The sequence below is a fragment of the Pelophylax lessonae genome (assembly GCF_965119305.1).
Source record: "Pelophylax lessonae genome assembly, chromosome: 4".
In the NCBI taxonomy this organism is placed as follows: Eukaryota; Metazoa; Chordata; class Amphibia; order Anura; family Ranidae; genus Pelophylax; species Pelophylax lessonae.
The window spans coordinates 493,876,247-493,897,085 of record NC_138771.1 but is presented as its reverse complement, the minus strand read 5'-3'; the positions used below and the strand labels follow the sequence as shown (position 1 = coordinate 493,897,085).

The 20,839-nt window shown below is 43.6% G+C and overlaps 1 protein-coding gene across 1 annotated transcript in view; it reads right to left on the bottom strand.

Annotated features, from left to right (window-relative positions):
- The window catches only part of LOC309554140 (F-actin-monooxygenase MICAL3-like), a gene marked incomplete at its 3' end in the record, with an annotated part of 157,213 nt that extends 136,640 nt beyond the window's left edge, over positions 1-20,573 (bottom strand). The window contains exon 1 of the mRNA XM_082255735.1: positions 20,386-20,573. The remainder of the gene's footprint in view (positions 1-20,385) is intronic.
- Positions 20,574-20,839: the final 266 nt, after the last annotated feature.

Here is a 20,839-nt window from a genome sequence, read left to right as displayed (position 1 = left end):
CATGGTGGAGCTGGAGCCCTTTGCCCTACACAATGACAGCACTCGAGGTGGAAGGTGAGGGGTAGCAGGGCATTGACATTATATAGCATATGGACATTATTGGTAGTTTTGGTTGGAGTTGTCCTTTAGATGTTTAACTCTGTTGTTTTCCCCCCAGCTGTGAGGGACTGAGGAATGACAGCCCACTATGCTGGTACTTATAGTGCCCTAGAATGTGGAGGACTGAGGAATCCTCAGTCCCTCACAGAGGGCACTACAAGTTCCAGAATAGCAGGCTGCCATGTCTTAGTCCCCACAGAGGGCACTACAAGTCTTAGCATAGCAGGCAGTAGTTCCTCAGTCCCCTACAGAGAGCAGTACAAGTCCAAGCATAGCAGGCTTCCATTCATCAGGGAGTAATGGCAGTGCACTATACTGGAATTTACAGTGCCCTCTGTGGGGACTCAGGTATGGCAGCCTTCTGCAGTGGGACTTGTCGTGCCCTAGACTATGGCGGACTGAGGAAGGGAAGTGTAAGGGGGTCTCTGGAAACTCTGATGCAAGGGGGAGCTTTGGTGACCACAGAGTTCCCTTTTACACCAGAGTCCCCAGCTTTCCCCCTCAAATCAGGGTTCCCAGAACTCTCCTTACATCAGAGTCTCCAGCATTTCCCCTTAAACCGGGGGTTCCCAGAACTCCCCTTACTTCAGAGTCCCCAACATTCCCCCTAAATCAGAAAGGCCTAGAGCCGCCTCTGAATAGTATAAAAGTGCTCTCTTTATTGCTGTGCCACTGATTTGGCCAATAGGCTTGTGATTCTTGTAATATTATTATTTGTATTGTTCCAAAAAAATGGACCTCAAGTCACATTTCAATAAAGTTCTTTAAAAAAAAAAAAAAGTGCATGAGCTACTTTGCCACATTTGTTGCACATAGGGCAGACCATTAACCACTTCTGCGCAGGAAGGATTTGCCCCCTTAATGACCAGGCCACATTTTGCGGTTCGGCACTGCATTACTTTAACAGACAATTGTGCGGTCGTACAATGCTGTACCTAAAGAAAATTGATGTACTTTTTTCCCCACAAATAGAGCTTTCTTTTGGTGGTATTTGATCACCTCTGCGATTTTTATTTTTTGCACATTTTTATTTTTCACATTCTGCTATATAACATTCCCAAAAAAAAAAAAAAAAAAATCTAAATTTTTTAACATTTCAGGCCAATTTGTTTTCTGCTACGTATTTTTGGTAAAAAAAATCGCAATAAGCGTATTTTGATTGATTTTGCGCAAAGGTTATCGCGTCTACAAGCTACGGGAAAGATTTATGTCATTTTTGTTTTTTACTATAAAATGGCAGCGCTCTGCGATTTTTAGCAGGACTGCGACATTGCGGTGGACAGAACAGACCCTTGACTGACATTTTTGACACTTTTGGGGGGACCAGTGACATTACTACAGTAACCAGTGCTAAAAATATGCACTGTTACTGTAATAATGACACTGGCAAGGAAGGAGTTAACACTGTGGGTGATCAAGGGGTTAAATGTGAGCCTAGGGTAGTGATTCTAACTGTATAGGGAAAGGGCTTGTGAAATGATCACAGAGAACTGCAATCCTACATAGAAGGATCACAGGCACTCTGTGATCATTTGAGAGAGAAGAACAGTCACATTGTAAAGCGCTGCGCAAACTGTTGGCGCTATATAAATTCTGTATAATAATAATAATAACAGTCAGCTGTGTTTACAACAGCTGACCGTCCTTCTCTGTCAGCGGGGAGCAATCGCGGAGCCGCCTGTCCCGTGCATCAGAGTCACCGCTGCTGATTAGGGGGGGAACATCGGTTTGCACAGGAGGGGCTGCCTGCGGCAGTATAACTGCGGCGGGCGGTCCTTAACCGGTTAAAAGGTGGAGAAAAGGACGCATATACACAATGCCTAATGTCATGTGTCATTGTGTGAATAAAGCCTAATCCAATCGTGGTGTTTAGGGCTCGTTTACACCAGAACACAGTGTGTGAAACCCATGTCTGTGCTAATCCTTGCACCACATTAAAAAATGCACTGGGTGTGCGATCTGCTGAGGGTATCAATGTATTCCTAAAGACACCCCGAAACGCAGATCACAAACACAGTGCGTTTGCAGCACCGGATCACATGGTACCACAGTGCAATGCGATCTGGTAGCAGTGCATTTATGGAAAGTAGTGTATACACTATTTTTGGTGCAATCCAGTGCAATTTCAGCCTATTCCAATGAATCGGATGAAACTCACACTGCACTCAATTGTACAGGAATCTCAAAGGGGCACAGACCCCATTCCTGTGCGATTCAGGTATGAACCAGTCTTGTATCTATTCTTTTCCTGTTGCTTAATTTTGTTCTCATCATTTTATGTTTTATTATTCTGTTTTATATCCTTTTCATATTTTATAATATTCTGCTTGTTGCATTATTTTGTATTTCTATTATTTCTCACCCATCAGGTCTCTCTGTGCGCTTCACATCATCCATTGTTTTGGTATACGGATACTGAAGATTTGTCGCTGGGTAAAGTTATAGGTAAATATCTTATAAACTCTGTGAAATGCCATTTTTTTTTCGTAACTGCATTTTGTTTTGCACTAGGCCTGCACTGGCTATGTCACTCCTAACAATTGCCCTATCTTTTGAATCTCTAAGGCCCCTTTCCTACTTGTACGACCTGAAAGTCGCGTGACTTTGATGAGACTTTGCCGCGACTTTGATTTGACTTTGATGCGACTTGAAGCAATGCCTGTGTAATCTTGAGGCCTATGGACCTCAAGTCACATTAAAGTCAGACCGAAGCAGAGCAGGAACTACTTTGAAGTCGCACAGATATTAATGGTACTTATTAGAAATCATGGGGTACAACCTGTCATACGACTTTGCAGTCCTAAGCCACAGGACAAGTCGGACAAGTGTGAAAGGGGCCTTAGGAGGAAATCGCTACAGGGGTATTGGTGTTAGGTGCTGAGAGTCTAGCTGCTCATTAGTTCTCTCTAGAAAGATGTCACCATCTTTGTTCAGGCATCATAAGTCTCTACTTCCTGGACGGAGATTGCAGCTCAGAGATGACAAATCATGTAAATCCTGGTGTCTGTGCAGTTTTTGGCTGAGTTCACAAATATCTGACACAGATCAGCCCCCTGCTGCAGCTTCTCACCGTGTGACTTGCTATAAAGTTACAATGTTGTAGTCTGATCACTGGGATAGGAGAGACTAAGAAAATGCTTCCTTCTGCCTGCAGCAGACTGTTAACATTGTCTCTGCCTAGGCAAAGTCACTGACTAGAGATCAGGATGGCTTTTTGATGATAAAAGGTGGAGCTTTTCTGAATGATGATACTGTTGCAGTGATATGTGACTCACAGGTCCACTTAAACGAGGAACTGCAGTCTGCTCACATAAATTGTAATAAAAACATATTTGCCATTCTGAAGCTTCCCTCCAACCACTTTGCATATTATTTTATATATACTGTAATTCTGTACTTCCCAAAAATGCTGCAGAAATCTCTGTCCAATAAGTCTGGCTGCAGCCATTTTAACTGTGGGCAGCTAAAGCTGCTGCCTGTTCACTTTCCAGTGTTATCATAATACCGCTACCTATCTGATTCTGCAACCGGAAGTGACGTTCGGACGAGAACAATTTACTGTAAATGCGCCATGCGTTTCAACATGACCGCTATGCATTTCAATAGGTTTCCTAATCTGACAGAGTACAAAGCAGTGGCGGACATCTTCGCACCTACCCACGCAGGTCTTGAATTGTACATTTATTTTAGCAGTAAACTCACCTTATATACTGAAATAGTCTATTTCACTATATAATCATTTTTTTGCCGAGCAGTGCGGGGTGTACCAAGATGGCCGTCGCCACCTTCTACCTGCCGATTTCTCGCTGTATTTACTAGAATACAATAATATTAGAAATGTAATACTGTGATTCAGTAAATAAGGAGAGTTTACTGCTAAAAAAAATGTAAAATTCAAGACTTGTGTGGGTGTAAGAAGATGTCCTCTGCTGCTTCATGTTCTGTCACATTAGGAAACCTATTGGAACACATAGCGGCCATGTTGTAACGCATGGTGCATGCGCAGTAAGTTGTTCTTGTCCGAGCGTCACTTCCGGTTGCAGAATCTGATAGGTAGCGATATTCTGATAGAACACCGGATTTACAGACACAGATACATATATACAGACACACACAGACACATATATACAGGCACACACAGACACATATATACAGACAGACACACTCACACCACTGCTGGCCTGCACATTTCTCCTCTCTTGATGGATCCTCATGGATCTCTGCAGTCTCCTGTTATCTCCAGCCTCATCCAGCCCCCTCCAGCTTTGCAGCTCTCCTTGGCTCTCCTATGACTCATCTCTCCTCCCTTGCTGGCAAAGTCTCTGGAGAGTTAGAGAGAGAGCTGTGCATGATGTCATTAGCCTAGGCTTTTTACCAGACAAGAAAGAGGAAGTGGGCTGTATAAGATATTTACTGGCAGAAAAAAAATATTTTACTACCCAAAGTTAAAACAACAAGGACAGAGGATTTATTAGATGGAAAGATAAAAAAAATGACTGAAGAGCCGCTTTAATACATATCACAGAATTCTACGAGCACTATGGGCTATGCCAACTTTTTGCTAATTCCCATCACCCCTGTTATCTGAAATACAGAGCTGAGGCTGTGTAGTCACATGACTGCCCTACAGGAGGATTAACTTCTTCCCATCCACGCTACAGCCTATATATGGCTGCAGCGCGGACTCACATTTTCGGGAGGCCGTCTTTATACGGCCTCCCAGAAACAGTCTCCCCGCGCGCTCTCGCGAGCGCGCATCGGGGAAAATCTGTGTCGGCCGTGTCCCTTGGACACAGCCGATCACAGATCGTGGTGAATGGCCAATCACAGCGGCCATTCACCACGTGATCGGACCGTCCAATGAGAGATGATCTCATATGTAAACATATGAGATCATCTCTCATCGCCAGCGCTCCTTCCTCACACGGAGCCTGCAGTGTGAGGAAGGAGGGAGAGCTGCACAGCGCTGGGGACAGAACAAATGTAATCAGGGCACCGATCACCAGTGCCCTGATTATTAGAGGTAAAAAAAACATACACACAGTGCCCACAGTGCCCGCCATCAGTGCCCCCCATCAATGCCCACAATCAGTGCCCATAGTGCCCATCAGTGCCTGCTCATCTAGGCACTGATGAGCACTGACTGGCAGCACTATGGGCACTGAGTGTGGGCACTGATGGTGCTGCCCATCAGTGCTCATCAGTGCTGCCCATCAGTGCTCATCAGTGCCACCCGTCAGTGTCCATCAGTGCCATCCGCCAGTGCCCATCAGTGCCGCCTATCAGTGCCCATCAGTTCCGCCCATCAGTGCTGCCTCTCAGTGCCCAGCAGTGCCACCTCTCAGTGCCCAGCAGTGCCACCTCTAAGTGCCCAGCAGTGCCGCCTATCAGTGCCGCCTATCAGTGCTCATCAGTGCCGCCTATCAGTGCCGCCTATCAGTGCTCATCAGTGCGGCATATTAGTACCTCCTCATCAGTGCCCATAAGTGCCACCTCATCAGTACCCATAAGTGCCACCTCATCAGTGCCCATCAGTGCAGCCTATCAGTGCCCATCAGTGCCGCCTCATCAGCGCACATCAGTGAAGGAGAAAATTTTTTTTTCTAAATTTACTCGCAGAAAATAAGAAAAACGTTTTTTTTTTTTCAAAATTTTCTGTCTTTTTTCTTTTTTTTTGTAAAAAATAAAAAACCCAGAGATGATTACAAAAGAAAGCTCTATTTGCGTGAAAAAAGAGGACGAAAATTTCATATGGGTTCAGTGTTGCATGACCAAGCAATTGTCAGTCAAAGTGTGACAGCGCTGAAAGCTAAAAATTGGTCTGGATGGGAAGGGGCTTTAAGTGCACAGTAGGCAAGTAGTTAAACCACTGATCAATCATGGCTGCTTCCTTTTTCTTACAATTCTCTGTTACTGTAATAGTGAATATATTATCTAGCTAATATGGAACACTCATCTCAGATTTTCTCCCATTCCAGGAAATACTCCACATCTCCCGTTGTGTGGCCCTGATCCCTGTCTGCAGATTTTAAGTCCCTACCTGCCTTTTTACGGCCCTCTAGGAAGAGCTTCTGTCGGCCAAGGGCAATCACCTCGACTTAGGTGTAATAAGATTAGTGAAACAGAGCAGACCATCTGACGCTTCCACCTAAACTGCAAATCCCATCCAAGATCACCGTAATGAGATTCTCTTTACCCAGAGCCACACTGACCTCGGCTACGCCAAACACTGACCGCCGGATGAAACTCACACCAATGAATCTGCCAGGGATGGGGGTGGGTGCATAGCTCCCAACTGTCCCTGTTTTCGAAGGGCTGTCTGTGATTTGGAACAAAGTCCCTCTGTCCCTATTTTTCGCTCATGTGCCCCTCATTTTGGTCTGATCTATACAGTTGTATATAAAATGAACTTTTTATGTTTCAAAAAGTGCTTCCCAGTGCTAAACCTTTTATCAAATTTCTAAATTGCTGCATTTGAAAATGCCGAAAGCCAATATAAAGGAATAGTAGTGGTAAAAAAAAAAAAATCACTTGTGGGTTTCAACTAATCCTTTTTTTTTTGTAGAATTCTCCTTTAAGGGGGTGTGTCAGGGGGTCTTATGCCTACATACTTTTGTTAAGTGGTGTCCCTTGTCCCCACCTCAAACATTTGGGAGGTGTGTGGGTGTACCTTTTAAATTGATTGAATGATTTTTCATTACAGCCAGTGTAAAGACCCAAATATGTCTTTATACAGAGGTATTCCTGACGCAATGACGAGAGCAATCCAATTATTTGTTTTTAACATTATGGGCAAGCCTACACTTTGAGATCCACATAACAGACTATGTAAGTGTTTTGATTATTTTAAAACTGTGATATGACATTTTGTTCCCTCTGCCATCATGAATGTTGTTTGGTTGTATTTTTTACAATTGTACTATTTTTGTCTGTACCAAAAATTAATTACTTTTGTAATTGATCACCTACAGACCGCTATCTAAAGGTTACCCCTGAAGAAGGAGCTTTGACTTATGTCTTTGAAACGCGTTGGGTACTCACCTCAGACTACAGCGGTTCTCATCTGTCATGTGATCTAACGTATTGTATATAGCTTGCCATATTTTTAACTTTTTGTAAAATGATTTATTTTCTTCAATAAATTTATACCTTTTCTAATCTCTGATGTATTTATAGTTGATCTTATATATTCGTGCCTAAAAAGTCCCACCCCAAGGGGAATTTCCATTGTAGTTTCTATTTTTGGGATGTGGCACATTTTGGAGTGACTTCACATGAGCACACTATATGCATTATACAGAGGTACACCACACCAGATGAAATCCAAAAGCAGGCTTGAATTTGGCATGCATTTTGTGTACGCTGATGGGTAAAAGGAAAGATATTTAGTTGGGCTTACAGAAAGGAGAGAGTTGAGGGTGAGTGTCACTAGTGCTGTGAAATGGTTAGAAGCCTATAGAGCAGGCAGGGAGTGTGCATAGCTCCCAACTGTCCCTGATATCGAGGGACTGTCCCTCATTTGGAATAAAGTCCCTCTGTCCTTCTTTCATAGTTACATAGTTACATAGTTACATAGTTACATAGTCCTCCTCATTTGTCCCTCATTTTGTTCTGATGTGTACAATTGTATATAAAATGCACTACTTTTCTATCAAAAAGTTGTTGCATTTGTAAATTCCAAAAGCCAATATAAAGGAAAGTACAGTAGTGGTTAAAAAAAAGCACTTGTGGGTTTACCCAATCATTATTATTTTTTTTACAATTCTCCTTTAAGGGGGTGTGGCAGGAGGTGTGTCCTAGGCCTTCATACTTTTGCGAAGGTGTCCCTCATTCCCATCTCAGAGAGTTGGGAGGTATGGGTATGAAGTATGTAGAATTGCAGGCTGTGAAAATTCTCGTCATGCTCCTTGCCACAAAGGTATCAACTAATATGATAGATATGGTGGCAGTCACAAAAGTGGCATTTGGTTCTGGAGTTAGATTTGAGATAAGTACACTGGTTCCATGGCTCTGGGAAAGCAGGCAGAGCAGCCATGATGGTTCAGCAGCTCAGGATGGTCATGTGACTGTACAGCACCAGTCCCATGTCTCTGATAATGTAGGAAAGACAGTAGAGAGCTAACCGCCATGATGGTTCAGCAGCTCAGGATGGTCATGTGACTGTACAGCACCAGTCCCATGTCTCTGATAATGTAGGAAAGAGAGTAGAGCTAACCGCCATGATGGTTCAGCAGCACAGGATGGTCATGTGACTGTACAGCACCAGTCCCATGTCTTTGATAATGTAGGAAAGACAGTAGAGAGCTAACCGCCATGATGGTTCAGCAGCTCAGGATGGTCATGTGACTGTACAGCACCAGTCCCATGTCTTTGATAATGTAGGAAAGACAGTAGAGCTAACCACCATGATGGTTCAACAGCTCAGGATGATCATGTGACTGCACAGCACCAGTTCCATGTCTCTGATAATGTAGGAAAGAGAGTAGAGCTAACCGCCATGATGGTTCAACAGCTCAGGATGATCATGTGACTGCACAGCACCAGTTCCATGTCTCTGATAATGTAGGAAAGAGAGTAGAGCTAACCGCCATGATGGTTCAGCAGCACAGGATGGTCATGTGACTGTACAGCACCAGTCCCATGTCTCTGATAATGTAGGAAAGACAGTAGAGCTAACCGCCATGATGGTTCAACAGTCTTATCCTCCTCCAGGGTCATCATTGTGACTGTTAGGCCTGGTTCCTACCTGTGCGCTTTTATGTGCATTTTGCAGCGCATAAAAATACATGTTTAATGAAAACACATTGTTTCCAATTAGGCTTCAGTTCATACCTGCATGCTGCATTCTTCTTGTATAAAAAATGAGGCATAGTCAATATTACATACATTTACCTGCATTTAAGCGCATAAAAAAACATGTGTAAAACATTGTAAAATGCATGCAAAACGTACTAAAAATGCAGACTAAACACTTGCCAACCAGCCACCGCAGATATACGCAGGTCATCAGGTTCCCGTGAAGCTCTGTACCTGTATGGCACTTCTTGGAAGTGATCGTGGGGGCATGCGCGCCCATTCGCCAGTGGGGAAGCTGATCTGCGAAGCCTCCAGGCACCCGGGATCGCTCCCCGTGGAGACAGAACGGCAGTCTGCTAGTGTAAACACAGCAGACCATTTTTCTGTCAGCAATCAACGCAGGGCCTCTGTGTTCCTCCTAATTATTGTGTAGATTCCATAAGCCCATCCCCCCACAGTTAGAAAACACCCCCTAGGCATACATTTAACCCTTTGATCGCCCCTGGTGTTAACCCTTTCCCTGCCAGTGTCATTAGTACAGTAACACTGTATATTTTTAGCACTGATTACTGTAGTAATGTCACTGGTACCCCCAAAAGTGTCAAAAATGTCAGTTAGGTGTCTGATCTGTCTGCTGCAATGTCGCAGTCCCACTAAAAATCGCTGATTGTTGCCATTACTAGTAAATAGTAAATAAATAAATAAATAAAAATGACATAAATCTTTCCCTTAGTTTGTAGACCCGATAACGTTTGCGCAAACCAATCAAAATATGCTTATTGGGTTTTTTTTTACCAAATATATGTGGCAGAATACAAATTGGCCTAAATTGATGAAAACATTTGATTTTTAAATTATTTTTATTGGGAAGGTTAAATAGCAGAAAGTGAAAAATATAGTTTTTTTTTTTTTTGCAGAATTGTTGCTTTTTTTTGTTTATAGCACAAAAAATACAAATCACAGAGGTGTTTAAATAACACCAAAAGAAAGCTCTATTTGTGGGAGAAATAGGACATCAATTTTATTTGGATAACATGTCGCACGACTGCGCAATTGTCAGTTAAAAGACACAGTGCTGAATCACAAAAAATGGCCTGGTCATTAACGGGAAAAATCTTCTGGTCCAGAAGTGGTTAAAGAAGATAAAATACAAGGAAAATTGCATGGTAGTGGAAGCCAAGAGATGAGAATCCGGCCTAAATGCTGCATTGTTAAAAAGTTTATCAGGATTGCCATGCAGGTGTTCCTGACAGTTCCTTGGCTGCTTTCGCTCTAATCAGCACCCCATCTTGGTTTTCTAATTGTGATAAAAGCAGGGCCGGTGCTACCACTAGGCAAACTAGGCAGACGCCTAGGGCGCACTGCCACCTAGGGCATGGCCAGTGCCACATTCATCTTCTGTCACCTCCTCATCCCCAGTGGATTTCACCAGGGGGGGCTGTGCATACAGGAAGGGGCATGTAGGGTTAGAGGGGGGAAGTGTGTCTATGAAGGGGGGTGTAGGGTTAAAGGGGGGCAGTGTGTATGGGAAGGGGGTGTAGGGTAAAGGGGGTGTAGCATTAAAGGGGGGTAGTGTGTGCAGGAAGGGGGGTGTAGCTTTAAAGGGGGGAGTGTGTGCAGGAAGGGGGGGGCAGTGTGTACAGGAAGGGGGGTGTAGGGTTAAAGGGGGAAAGTGTATGCAGGAAGGGGGTGTAGGATTTAAGGGGGCTGTTTATACAGAAAGGGGAGTGTAGGGTTAAAACGGGGGGGCATTATGTGCAGGAAAGGGGGCAATGTGTGCAGTTTGTTTTTTTTGTTTTTGGGGGGGGGGGGGGGCAAGTAGCTGGTCTTGCCTAGGGTGCAAAATAGTCTAGCACTGGCTCTGGATAAAAGACTGCTGGCCTCTTACTATTGGAGGAAACTGGACAGGAGACGTGTGACAGCAGAGACAACAAACCAGAATACTATCATTGGAAACCCTTCTACACATTTTGTACATAAGATCTACACAGCAGTCAGGGCCATGTTATTCTCAGCAAGAGAAAAGCATATTCCATCTCTAATTATCCACATCCACCTAAGCTGGCCATACACTATACGAAAAATCAGACAATAGCGATTTAGAAAAATGAAAGAATTTTCGGAAGGGCTAAAGATACTATCATCATGTAGAGACCAAAGTTTGAAAGAAAAATGGTCAATGGACATAAATGAACCGGTTTATCGTTCGATTTGGTCACAATAGAAGGGAAATGACAAAATAAAATGGACCTCTCAACCTCCCTTCCGTGTATGCCTGCTTGGTGTACTGTACGTTTGTTGTGGACAGATCTTTCTGTCCCTCTTCATTATCATTATCTTTGCTTTGTTAGCATCCCCGTAGCTTTCCATCCAGTATGGATCATGTGGATGAGAGGACCATTGCCATAGCAATGCTTGGTATCATGGTAATGCAACAGGCACAGGAGAAGAAAACTCGAAGAAGACAATGGAGCAAACAATGGCTGAGGAACCCTGATAAATATTCTCACAATATTCTTATGCTGTAGTCAATGGCAAACTCAAATGTACTATGTGTCCTTCTAGCTGAATGTGTATTTGAGCTTGTGTAGACGAAAGATCTTTGCGTCTGTATGCTACGTTATCACCAATTGCCAGGTTAAAGTTTTCTTGCACCTGCGCACGAGAAATCGAACAATTTTTCCCATGCGAGAAAGCCACTAACCTTACAAATTTCGTTCATTCAATAAACATATTTCAAAATTTTCAATCAAATTTTCGGGGCTAAAATTTTGAAACTGATTATTGTTCGTCATTCACCAACTATCATAAAATCAGCCAAACGTTCGAAACAATAGAATTTTGTCAGATTTTTCATATAGTGTATGGCCAGCACTACTGTACAATAATTCCTGTCTCTTTTATGCCTGTAGTTATATAACTGACCACAGGGGGCGCCTTCATGTGGCTGTGGCTATTCCCATGTATTTGTGGACATTGAGTTGGCTGTTTGATACAATGTAGCATGAGTCTATCTCTGACTTCCATTCTCCAGCGCTGACCGGCTTTGGAGGGACTGCAGATGTAATCAGTGGCGCAAGACAGGCTCTCCATTGTCCTCGTCCTTGTCATTTATTGTGACGGCAGCATACAGCGCACAACAACAAACAAAAAGATCTCTGTCTCCTTGTGACTAATCAAACTCAAACTTCTGGCCGTGTCATTGTGTTTGCAGCGGACAATCGCGGACAAAAACATACAAATTGAGTTTATGTTTAATAGGTCAGAGCTGCTTCAGTTACAAAACCAACCATTTTCTTTCGTTGAGTCTTACAACTTTAATCAATAAAAAGCCATCCTTGAGCTCCAGTGCAGTGACTCTGCCTAGGGTGAGATGTTACCAACAGTCTGCTGCAGGCAGGAGGAAGCATTTCCTCTGTCTCCTCTCCCCCACTGATCAGACTGCAACATTCTAACTCTGTAGCAATCACAAGGTTAGAGGTAGAGGCAGGGGCTGATCTGTGATAGACATTTGTAAATGCAGCCAAGAAATGCACAGGCACCAGGATTTACACCATTGTATCATCTCTGAGTTCAGGAAGTGAACAATGACTCTGGATGATACATGAACATAGATGGCTCCAGGAGAGATGAAGGCTTTGTAAGGTAGGGGGGGGGGGGGATACCTGGAAGTGTTACACCAGATGCTAAGTCCACCCTAAATAGTGTAATGTGCTTCCATGATTCACATACATAGCGTCATTAGGTTTTATAGTGCTGTGCAAGCAACTGTTCACATACATCTGTGCCATTGGAAAGTTTACACTCTAAAGCTGGCCACAGTCTAGTAGAATTTCATTTGAAAATTTTGTTCAATTTCCTAATAGTTAGTGGGTGAAATCAACATTAGTTTTCAACCAAAGTAACAAGAAAATGCGAGCAGGATTGAAAATATTTATTGAATATGAGCAATTCTAACTGAACTATAATCTGCAGTCTCTGACCATCTCCTGTAGTATGTCTGCAGTCTCTGACCATCTCCTGTAGTATGTCTGCAGTCTCTGACCATCTCCTGTAGTATGTCTGCAGTCTCTGACCATCTCCTGTAGTATGTCTGCAGTTTCTGACCATCTCCTGTAGTATGTCTCCAGTCTCTGACCATCTCCTGTAGTATGTCTCCAGTCTCTGACCATCTCCTGTAGTATGTCTGCAGTCTCTGACCATCTCCTGTAGTATGTCTGCAGTTTCTGACCATCTCCTGTAATATGTCTGCAGTCTCTGACCGTCTCCTGTAATATGTCTGCAGTCTCTGACCATCTCCTGTAGTATGTCTGCAGTCTCTGACCATCTCCTGTAGTATGTCTGCAATCTCTGACCATCTCCTGTAGTATGTCTGCAGTCTCTGACCATCTCCTGTAGTATGTCTGCAGTCTCTGACCATCTACTGTAGTATGTCTGCAGTCTCTGACCATCTCCTGTAGTTTGTCTATAGTCTCTGACCATCTCTGACCATCTCCTGTAGTATGTCTGCAGTCTCTGACCATCTCCTGTAGTATGTCTGCAGTCTCTGACCATCTCCTGTAGTATGTCTGCAGTCTCTGACCATCTCCTGTAGTATGTCTGCAGTTTCTGACCATCTCCTGTAGTATGTCTCCAGTCTCTGACCATCTCCTGTAGTATGTCTCCAGTCTCTGACCATCTCCTGTAGTATGTCTGCAGTCTCTGACCATCTCCTGTAGTATGTCTGCAGTTTCTGACCATCTCCTGTAATATGTCTGCAGTCTCTGACCGTCTCCTGTAGTATGTCTGCAGTCTCTGACCATCTCCTGTAGTATGTCTGCAGTCTCTGACCATCTCCTGTAGTATGTCTGCAATCTCTGACCATCTCCTGTAGTATGTCTGCAGTCTCTGACCATCTCCTGTAGTATGTCTGCAGTCTCTGACCATCTACTGTAGTATGTCTGCAGTCTCTGACCATCTCCTGTAGTTTGTCTATAGTCTCTGACCATCTCTGACCATCTCCTGTAGTATGTCTGCAGTCTCTGACCATCTCCTGTAGTATGTCTGCAGTCTCTGACCATCTCCTGTAGTATGTCTGTAGTCTCTGACCATCTCCTGTAGTATGTCTGTAGTCTCTGACCATCTCCTGTAGTATGTCTGTAGTCTCTGACCATCTCCTGTAATATGTCTGCAGTCTCTGACCATCTCCTGTAGCATGTCTGCAGTCTCTGACCATCTCCTGTAGTATGTCTGCAGTCTATGACCATCTCCTGTAGTATGTCTGCAGTCTCTGAGCATCTCCTGTAGTATGTCTGTAGTCTCTGACCATCTCCTGTAGTATGTCTGCAGTCTCTGACCATCTCCTGTAGTATGTCTGCAGCCTCTGACCATCTCCTGTAGTATGTCTGCAGTCTCTGACCATCTCCTGTAGTATGTCTGCAGCCTCTGACCATCTCCTGTAGTATGTTTGCAGTCTATGACCATCTCCTGTAGTATGTCTGCAGTCTCTGACCATCTCCTGTAGTATGTCTGCAGTCTCTGACCATCTCCTGTAGTATGCCTGCAGTCTCTGACCATCTCCTGTAGTATGCCTGCAGTCTCTGACCATCTCCTGTAGTATGTCTGCAGTCTCTGACCATCTCCTGTAGTATGTCTGCAGCCTCTGACCATCTCCTGTAGTATGTCTGCAGTCTCTGACCATCTCCTGTAGTATGCCTGCAGTCTCTGACCATCTCCTGTAGTATGTCTGCAGTCTCTGACCATCTCCTGTAGTATGCCTGCAGTCTCCTACCATCTCCTGTAGTATGTCTGCAGTCTCAAACCATCTCCTGTAGTATGTCTGCAGTCTCTGACCATCTCCTGTAGTATGCCTGCAGTCTCTGACCATCTCCTGTAGTATGCCTGCAGTCTCCTACCATCTCCTGTAGTATGTCTGCAGTCTCAAACCATCTCCTGTAGTATGTCTGCAGTCTCTGACCATCTCCTGTAGTATGTCTGTAGTCTCTGACCATCTCATGTAGTATGTTTGCAGTCTATGACCATCTCCTGTAGTATGTCTGCAGTCTCTGACCATCTCCTGTAGTATGCCTGCAGTCTCCTACCATCTCCTGTAGTATGTCTGCAGTCTCTGACCATCTACTGTAGTATGTCTGCAGTCTCTGACCATCTCCTGTAGTATGTCTGCAGTCTCTGACCATCTCCTGTAGTATGTCTGCAGTCTCTGAGCATCTCCTGTAGTATGTCTGTAGTCTCTGACCATCTCCTGTAGTATGTCTGCAGCCTCTGACCATCTCCTGTAGTATGTCTCCAGCCTCTGACCATCTCCTGTAGTATGTCTGCAGCCTCTGACCATCACTTGTAGTTTGCAGTCTCCTATTATCTTTTCTAGCATGTCTGCACGCTCTAGCTGTCTCCTAATTATTGCCCTCAGCCTCTGACAATCTCCCCCAGCATGTCCCTGGTCTCTGACTGTCTCTTGCGGTATGTCAGCGGTCTCTGCTAATGTACCGTAGCATTACATATACTGAATATTATGCGTGGCCCCCTGAGGATGTCAGGGGCTGCGACTGAGACCCACTATATCAAGTATGTTGATTACCGCTGGAAGAATGCCAATCTCCTGGAAAAACCAGATACTGTTTTTAATAAAACACTGTTGCAATCATTAAACACGACCACTTATAGTATTTGCTTCAGTTCTTTGCAATGGGAAAGCAGAAGAGAGATTTTTAGTGGCCTCCATATGTCAGTCATCACAGTAAATGACAGCCCAGCTTATGTAAAGCAGAAGAAAGGGAAGTTTCCCGGGGCTCACGGGAGGAATACGTTTATCCTGGATCAGACATGGCGACCTAAAGCATTTCAAAGACCACACTGGTTCTACTTTATTTTTAATCCTTCCACATGCATATGACACACAAGGGGTCTAAACAAATAAAAAATGAAAACTAATGCAGCTGCCACATTTAAAGTAGAACTAAACCCTCGTATCCTTCACAGCCAATGAAGACGCCCCCTTTGCCTCTGTTTGATCTGTAGTTTCCATGGTACTGCTCTATATCATCAGCATTGACTCCAGACATTTGCTGGCTTGACAGTTTGATGGCGAGTTGACATAAGCACACTAGTAACAGGCCTTGAATGTAACTGTTTAGGAAAAAAGGTAAATCAGTGGTTTAAAGTGGAACTAAACCCTTCTATCCTTTACAGCCAAGGAAGCTGCTATCCTGGTCTTTGACCTTCAGCTGCTATTGTGCTGCCCATGTCAACAGTTATGGCACCAGCCATTTGATGGCTTCATAATTTGGTTAACCGCTTGCTGACCGTTGCACGGCTATTTACTGCGGCAGTCAGCCCCCTACAGGCAAACCAACGTAGGGCTACGTTGCTCACCTATGAGCCTCTAGGGGGCGAGCGATGTCCGCCGGTCACTCACGATCTCCCGCTGGAGAGGGAGAAAGGCAGGCGGCTGATGTAAACAAAGCCGTCTGTCATTTTCCCTGATGTAACTGCAGAGATCATAGGATCCTGCTATGTAGGATCGTACGTCTCTGTGGTTACATCACAAGCCACACCCCCCCACAGTTAGAATCACGCCCCTAGGGATACATTTAACCCACTGATCACCAATAAAGTTAACCCCTGCCAGTGTCATTTTTACAGTAACAGTGCATATTTATAGCACTGATTACTGCAGTAATGTCACTGGTACCCCCAAAAGTGTCAAAAATGTCAGTCAAGGGTCCGATCTGTCCGCCGCAATGTCGCAGTCCAGCAAAAAAAATCGCAGATCGCCGCCATAACTAGTAAAAAAGAAAAAAAAACAATAAAAATGACATAAATCTTTCCCGTAGTTAGTAGACGCAATAACTTTTGCGCAAACCAATCAAAATACGCTTATTGCGATTTTTTTTTTACCAAACCTATGTAGCAGAAAAGAAATTGGCCTAAAATGTTGAAAAATTTTGATTTTTACCTTTTTTTTTGGGGAATTTCATATGAAAAATATTGTTATTTTTTCAAAATTGTCGCTCTTTTTTTGTTTATAGCGCAAAAAGTAAAAATCGCACAGGTGATCAAATACCACCAAAAGAAAGCTCTGTTTATGGGGAAAAAAAGGACATCAATTTCATTTGCACGACCGCGCAATTGTCTGTTAAAGTCACGCAGTGCCGAATCGCAAAATTGGCCCTGGTCTTTGAGCTTAAGTGGTTAAAGTGGTTGCAAGCCCTTCCATATACCAGGTGAAGTGACTGGTCTCAGGTGATACACAGAGATGAAACAAATCCTCCTACATAAGTTATACCTGTTTATCTGCAGTCTTCTCTCCTCTACATTTGTTCAAAGTGCTGAAGCTTGTCTGAGAAGTCATAAAAGAACGGAGAGCTGAACTCTACAGCAGTGGTTCTCAACCAGGGTTCCATGGAACCCTAGGGTCCCTCCAGAGGTTGCTAGGGGTTCCTTGAGCAATGAGAATTTTCTGCCTGTCTGATAAGTTACCCTTACACCACTGATCTTTTTAGCTATCTGGAAAAAGATATTTCTTCCCAATGTCCACAAGTGTAAGGAGCATTCCTCCCACTGACCATCACACTAATTTATCATGAGTTATAAATATAGTCATTTTTAGCACAGGTTCCCTGAGACCTGAAAATTATTTCAAGGGTTCCTCTATGTTGAAAAGGTTGAGAAAGGCTGCTCTACAGAGCTCAGTGAGGACAGCTCTGACAGCTGATTGGAGGGAAGGGACTCACTCCCCTCCGCACAGCACATAGTAGCAGAGCTGAGGCTGTCAATCAGCTCGAGGTTCCTCCCCTGTCGCCATTTTTCTCTTAGTGTCAGGAAAACTTGAAGTGATTCATGCAGATTGCAGAGGAAGGAAGCAGCAGACAGAAATTACACTTAGTGCTTCTAATTGAGACACACTATTGAGACATAAGGTTTGTCCAGATTTCATGTCTGAGATTAGGTTTACAAGCACTTTAGGAGAAAAAGCTATTGTGACAGTTATCACTCATGGCATGCCTTGAATATAACTGTTTTGGGAAACTGTTAAATTGATGGGTTTAGTTCAGGTTTAACCAATTAAGAACCGGAAAGTTTTACACCCTTAATGACCAGGCCATTTTTTGCGATACGGCGCTGCGTTATTTTAACTGACAAATGCGCAATCGTGCGATGCTGTACCTTAATAAAATTGATGTCTTTTTTTCCCCCACAAATAGAGCTTTCTTTTGGTGGTATTTGATCACCTCTGCGGTTTTTATTTTTTGTGCTATAAACAAAAAAGCGTGACCATTCTGAAAAAAAATATATATATTTTTTTACATTCTGCTATAAAACATTCCCAATAAAAAAAAATTTAAAATGTAATTTTTTTCATGAATTTAGGCCAATATGTATTCTGCCACATATTTTTGGTTTAAAAAAATCCCAAAAAGTGTATTTTGATTGGTTTGCACAAAAGTTATCGGGTCTACAAACTAGGGGAAAGATTTATGTCATCTTTATTTATTTATTATTTTTTTACTAGTAATGGCGGCGATCAGCAATTTTAAGCGAGACTGCGACACTGCCGCAGACAGATCAGACGCCTAACTGACACTTTGAGGGGACCAGTGACATCACTACAGTAATCAGTGCTAAAAATATGCACTGGTACTGTACTAATGACACTGGCAGGGAAAGGGTTAACACCAGGGGCTATAAAGGGTTAAGCGTGCTCTCTCTTTCTAACTGTGTGGGGGTTGTTCTCACTGGATGAAGACAGAGACCTGTGTTCCTAAATAGGAGGAACACAGGATCCTCATGTTCATCTCTGACAGAACAATGGTCTGCCTTGTTTACATCGGCAGACCACCGTTCTTTCTCCATGGAGAGCGATCGCGGGTGGCCGGTGGGCATCGCTCCCCCTCTGGCCAATCGGCGCGTGTGCGCGCGCCTCTACCATATGTTACATGAAATGACGCCCAGGTACGCCAGTTCGTGTAATAGAGCCGACCTTCCGCAGTAAAGCTACAGCGGCTGGTCAGCAAGGGGTTAAAGAGGTTGTACACCTCAAGAAAAAAAGCCAAAAAAATGTAAGACAAAGTGATAATGAGCTAGTATGCATTGCATACTAGCTCATTATTAAATACTTATCTTAGATTGAAACCCTCCAGCAGCGCCCGCACACAACTGAGACAGCTGACATTTTCCCCGGTGTTTCTTCCGGGTTCACGGCCTCCGGTGCTGTGAGTGGCCGGATCTGCGATGATGTCACTGTTTACAGGACCGGCTCTGCATGGTAAGCCGGACCTTCAGAGCACATGCGCCAATGACGTCATCGGCTGCATGCACTCTGAATATCTCCTAAACTGTGCAAGTTTAGGAGATATTCACAGTACCTACTGGTAAACCTTATTATAGGTACAATTACAAAAAAGGACTTTACCCCCTCTTTAAGTTCCTGACTGATAAGCTACAATATCCCAAAAAAAATTTGGAATGAATGCTGCTTTAGTTACATGTATTTTTTTTATTTTTTTAAATGTAAGCAGCATTAAGTGTGAGACTAGAGTTTCGAGAACACGCGTTTTTGTGTGTTTTTTTTTTTTTTTTTGTGCTTTTTATGCATAGGGTAGCCCATTCATTTCAATTCATGTGACAAACACACCATGTTCCTTTATGGGTGTTGAGCTTTGCCCATTTTTTAACTGTTTTGGTGCATTTGATGCTTTTGGGGGTGCAATTAACAATGAATGGTACTGTCAGTGCTACACAAGTTTTCTGCGTGATTTTTGAATGCGTGCAAAAGCAGGCGTTCGTGAACCTCTTGGATGCGAATGCAGCAAGAAGCAGCACAAACAATTTCTGAGCTTGCAGGAAGTATGCTAACAGGAGAGAGGAGATTGGCAGGGAAAATTAGCCCATTACTGCTCCTTTCACTGTCCAATCACTGGCTGGGGTGGGTGCAGGGGAATAGGGTTGAATAATGCTGGCCATCAGACTGAGGACATCCAGTGGCAGAAAAAGTACAGTGCAGGAAATCTCTAGACTGAAGGTGAATATTGCTACAAAAGCTGTTTTTTTTATCTTGGCTGTTCATTTTCTCTTGACATTTTTGACAAGAGTTATGCTATAATCTAAAAGTAAAGCCAAAAGTATTTTTTAGTTTTGGATGTATGGTTAATTCCCCCGTAGGTTTTTTTTTCTCTGCCCCATTGGGGAGATTTCCCTTCATTTCCTGTCTCAGATACACAACAAGAAGTGAGAAAACATCTCTTCAAAGCTATATTTCATCAGTTGTCAGCAGAACAGGTGACCAGATTGATAACTTTCAATCTTCATACCTAATATCACTTATTGTTGCAGTGACAACGGTCACCAGGGCAAACAAAGAAGGTGATGCTCCCCAGAAGCTGCACAGACAGCAATGAAAACATGGCAGGGGTTCTCACCCAGAACGAAAGAAAAAGAAAGGTTTCGGCTACACATTCACTTTAATAGCTTCATCTTACTATTACGTCTTACCTCTGAGATGTCGCATTGCCTTCCGTCTGCAAAAGCCACCCACTCATCCGTCGCCGCTTTCTGCTGGCTGTCAAGTTCATACACGGCGCAAATTCATGTTTTGTCTGCCATGTACACAGGATAATCCTCCGGGGACCCCCTTTCCCTGAATCAGAGATGCATCAGCTCCCCTCTCCTCCCCTCCATCTTCCGTCTGTGGTCCTGCGTGATGATTTCGCAGATCGTCACGGTTACCATGGTGACGGAGATGGAGCCTGCGTCGCCCTTCCCTTCTGCTGCACCCCCCGGGACACCTAATCTTCCTATGGAAGAAAATATGACAGCCGGGAGAATCTTCAATTGCTTTTACAATGGTTACATAATCACAGACCAAATATCCGTACACAATCCTGTTTTTCTAAGATTGTAATTTTCTTCAAAAAGGGGAAATTTACATATAAGAGAATCATACAAC